A 5,000-nucleotide genomic window follows, 5' to 3' on the forward strand; every position below is an offset into this window, starting at 1 on the left:
GGGAGCGATTCGGACGGCTGGCCCCCACGCCGGGGTGGGTGGGCGCCCCGCCGTTCGCCCGCGTGGGTCGTCAGACCACTGTTCATCGTTCGGTGCGATTCAAACTTCCCACAGCTCGGCCGCCTCCGTCCTCGAACGGGAGGTGACGGCCGGCGTGCGCGCCCAAAGATAGGTGGTGGAAGCCCGGGGGTACAGGAGGAAGGACACCGCTCACCGTAAACCGACGCGAGCTCCAAAGCCCGGGTCGAGCGAGCAGCACCACCTCCCCACCCGGGAGCGCCGTGCCAGATCGATCGGAGGATAAGACCGCTCTGAGAGGACATGGACGAGAGGGGCGTCCGCCTTCCGGAGCCCCCCCTTTCGGACGAGGACTCCGGATTTGCCCCCCGAAAGCCATCACCTCCAGAGAACCAGGGACCGCCGAGGGAGGGTCTGGTCAGGCTTGGGTACCCCAGCATTGCCTCTCTCGCTTGGGATGCACGATCGGCAAAAGTCCCTCTCGGAGCTGTGGAAGTTCGGTCTCAGCCGGAGTGCGCAACTTCCAGACGAGAGGGACCACATGCCAAGTCGCCTACCCAAGTCGGGGAACCAGAGAAACAACTGCTTTCTATCGGGGTAGAGAGACGACACTCTCTCAAGTACATTCTGCCAGAGGTGCGCATTCCTATGTATTTGCATTGCGGGACAACGTCCCCACTTTAAGGGGACGAAGTCGGAACTGTACCCGGCCTCAAGTCACTGTAGGGCGGATGCGGCACCTAGAAAATTCCTCATTCCGGTTCTTTTTCACTTAGTCGTTTTTTTTTTTGGCAAGAATGTACCCCAGGATGGCCAAAAAGCCAAAGCCAGGGACTGAGAACCATCGAGCATGCTCTGAGGGGACATAGTCAGAGGGGGCGTCCGCCTTCCAGAGCCCTCCTTCCCACGAGGACTCCAGATTTGCCCCCCCCCCCCTGACAACAGCCATCGCCTCCAGAGAACCAGGGACCACCGAGGGAGGGTCTGGTCGAAGCTCAGGTACCCAGGATAGCTTCTCCGGCTTGGGCATGGACCGCCAGACAAAGCCGCGGACCATGAACCATCCAGCCTGCTCTGAGGGGACATAGTCAGAGGGGGCGTCCGCCTTCAAGAGCCCTCCTTCCCACGAGGACTCCAGATTTGCCCCCCTGACAGCCATCACCTCCAGAGAACCAGGGACCGCCGAGGGAGGGTCTGGTCAAAGCTCACGTACCCCAGGAGAGCTTCTCCGGCTTGGGCACAGACCGCCAGACAAAGCCGCGGACCATGAACCATCCAGCCGGCTCTGAGGGGACATGGTCAGAAGGGGCGTCCGCCTTCTAGAGCCCAAACTCGGCCACGGACTCCAGATTTGCCCCCCTGAATGCCATCACCCTTCAGAAGACCAGGGACCACCGAGGGAGGGTCTGGTCAGGCTCAGGTACCCCAGGATCGCCTCTCTCACTTGGGACGCACGACCAGCAAAAGTCCCTCCTGGAGCCGTGGAAGTTCAGTCTCGGCCGTATTTTGCAACTTCCACGACAAGAGGGACCACCTTCTAAGTCGCCTACCCGAGCCAGAGAACCATAGGAACAACCGCCATACATCGGGGTAGAGAGAGCCCACTCTCTCCTATATTCTCCCGCAGGTGCGCATTACTATGTATTTGCATTGCGGGACAATGTACTTCAATGAGCGGGACAAAGTCGGAAATGTATCCGACCTCCTGGAACTGTGCGGCTGCTACAGCAGTCAGAAATTCCCCATTCCGGTTCTTTTTCACTTGGATTTTTTTTTTTGCAATTTTTTGCCTAAAACGTATTCCTCCAACATGTACTAGCTCATGACACTTGAAATTTTTGAGCCAATTGATAATAACAGCTTTTTAGAGCTCAAAAACAAAAAAAATTTGAGCGAACAAAAAATGTTCGAAAATGACCTCAGCTCCTGGAACTGTTTTCGGTACACCTCCAGAGAGGCTCCCCTGCCTGGAAGTCTGTCACTGCTCAGCTCGAAATTTTTCTAAGTCCCAAAATTCGGTTTTTCATCCAAAATTCAACTTTCTGCCCAGGATCCACAAACTTTAAACCCAGTTGGGGGACCCTCCCTGGGGGCCCTACAACATACTGAAGCCCCCCTGTGGTGGAAGTAGGGGAATTTACTTATTTTTACACAAAATCACAAAATTCCATTTTTTGTTCGCAAAACACTTTTTTGTCCTCAAGAAACTTTTTTGTCCTCAAAACACTTTTTTGTCCTCGAGAAACTTTTTTGTCCTCAAGAAACTTTTTTGTCCTCAAAACACTTTTTTGTCCTCAAAACTCAATTTCTTCCATAATTCGACTTTCCCCCAAAAAACCACACATTCTACCCTCATGGGAGGCACTCTCCCTCGGGTCCCCACATCATATTGACGCCCCAGAGCGGTGGGAGAAGGGGAAATCTGATTTTTGCACAAAAATCCAAAAATCGCTCTAAGTCCAAAAATCCTGAAAATTTTTCTAAGTCCCAACGGTACTTTCTGAAAAGTGTACCCAGGCCCCTGGAAGCCTCCTAGGTACACCTCCTGAGACTCCCCCCTTCCTGGAAGTCTGACACATCTCGAAATTTTTCTAAGTCCCAAAAACTGGTTTTTGCTCCATAATTCGACTTTCCCCCCAAAAGCCACACATTCTACCCTCATGGGAGGCACTCTCCCTCGGGTCCCCACATCATATTGACGCCCCAGAGCGGTGGGAGAAGGGGAAATTCGATTTTTGATCAAAAATCCAAAAATCGCTCTAAGTCCAAAAATCCTGAAAATTTTTCTAAGTCCCAACGGTACTTTCTGAAAAGTGTACCCAGGCCCCTGGAAGCCTCCTAGGTACACCTCCCGAGGCGCCCCCTTCCTGGAAGTCTGTCACATCTCGAAATTTTTCTAAGTCCCAAAAAATGGTTTTTGCTCCATAATTCGACTTTCCCCCCAAAAGTCACACATTCTACCCTCATGGGAGGCACTCTCCCTCGGGTCCCCACTTCATATTGACGCCCCAGAGCGGTGGGAGAAGGGAAAATTCGATTTTTGCACAAAAATCCAAAAATCGCTCTAAGTCCAAAAATCTTGAAAATTTTTCTAAGTCCCAACGGTACTTTCTGAAAAGTGTACCCAGGCCCCTGGAAGCCTCCTAGGTACACCTCCCGAGGCGCCCCCTTCCTGGAAGTCTGACACATCTCGGAATTTTTTCTAAGTCCCCAAAAATGGTTTTTGCTCCATAATTCGACTTTCCCCCCAAAAGTCACACATTCTACCCTCATGGGAGGCACTCTCCCTCGGGTCCCCACTTCATATTGACGCCCCAGAGCGGTGGGAGAAGGGAAAATTCGATTTTTGCACAAAAATCCAAAAATCGCTCTAAGTCCAAAAATCTTGAAAATTTTTCTAAGTCCCAACGGTACTTTCTGAAAAGTGTACCCAGGCCCCTGGAAGCCTCCTAGGTACACCTCCCGAGGCGCCCCCTTCCTGGAAGTCTGACACATCTCGGAATTTTTTCTAAGTCCCCAAAAATGGTTTTTGCTCCATAATTCGACTTTCCCCCCAAAAGTCACACATTCTACCCTCATGGGAGGCACTCTCCCTCGGGTCCCCACTTCATATTGACGCCCCAGAGCGGTGGGAGAAGGGAAAATTCGATATTTGCACAAAAATCCAAAAATCGCTCTAAGTCCAAAAATCTTGAAAATTTTTCTAAGTCCCAACGGTACTTTCTGAAAAGTGTACCCAGGCCCCTGGAAGCCTCCTAGGTACACCTCCCGAGGCGCCCCCTTCCTGGAAGTCTGACACATCTCGGAATTTTTTCTAAGTCCCCAAAAATGGTTTTTGCTCCATAATTCGACTTTCCCCCCAAAAGTCACACATTCTACCCTCATGGGAGGCACTCTCCCTCGGGTCCCCACTTCATATTGACGCCCCAGAGCGGTGGGAGAAGGGAAAATTCGATTTTTGCACAAAAATCCAAAAATCGCTCTAAGTCCAAAAATCTTGAAAATTTTTCTAAGTCCCAACGGTACTTTCTGAAAAGTGTACCCAGGCCCCTGGAAGCCTCCTAGGTACACCTCCCGAGGCGCCCCCTTCCTGGAAGTCTGACACATCTCGGAATTTTTTCTAAGTCCCCAAAAATGGTTTTTGCTCCATAATTCGACTTTCCCCCCAAAAGTCACACATTCTACCCTCATGGGAGGCACTCTCCCTCGGGTCCCCACTTCATATTGACGCCCCAGAGCGGTGGGAGAAGGGAAAATTCGATTTTTGCACAAAAATCCAAAAATCGCTCTAAGTCCAAAAATCTTGAAAATTTTTCTAAGTCCCAACGGTACTTTCTGAAAAGTGTACCCAGGCCCCTGGAAGCCTCCTAGGTACACCTCCCGAGGCGCCCCCTTCCTGGAAGTCTGTCACATCTCGAAATTTTTCTAAGTCCCAAAAAATGGTTTTTGCTCCATAATTCGACTTTCCCCCCAAAAGTCACACATTCTACCCTCATGGGAGGCACTCTCCCTCGGGTCCCCTCAACATATTGACGCCCCAGAGCGGTGGGAGAAGGGGAAATCTGATTTTTGCACAAAAATCCAAAAATCGCTCTAAGTCCAAAAATCCTGAAAATTTTTCTAAGTCCCAACGGTACTTTCTGAAAAGTGTACCCAGGCCCCTGGAAGCCTCCTAGGTACACCTCCTGAGACTCCTCCCTTCCTGGAAGTCTGACACATCTCGAAATTTTTCTAAGTCCCAAAAAATGGTTTTTGCTCCATAATTCGACTTTCCCCCCAAAAGCCACACATTCTACCCTCATGGGAGGCACTCTCCCTCGGGTCCCCTCAACATATTGACGCCCCAGAGCGGTGGGAGAAGGGAAAATTCGATTTTTGCACAAAAATCCAAAAATCGCTCTAAGTCCAAAAATCTTGAAAATTTTTCTAAGTCCCAACGGTACTTTCTGAAAAGTGTACCCAGGCCCCTGGAAGCCTCCTAG

The sequence above is a fragment of the Dendrobates tinctorius genome, unplaced genomic scaffold (genome assembly GCF_039654945.1).
Source record: "Dendrobates tinctorius isolate UK_male_01 unplaced genomic scaffold, ASM3965494v1 ptg000655l, whole genome shotgun sequence".
NCBI classification, from domain to species: Eukaryota; Metazoa; Chordata; class Amphibia; order Anura; family Dendrobatidae; genus Dendrobates; species Dendrobates tinctorius.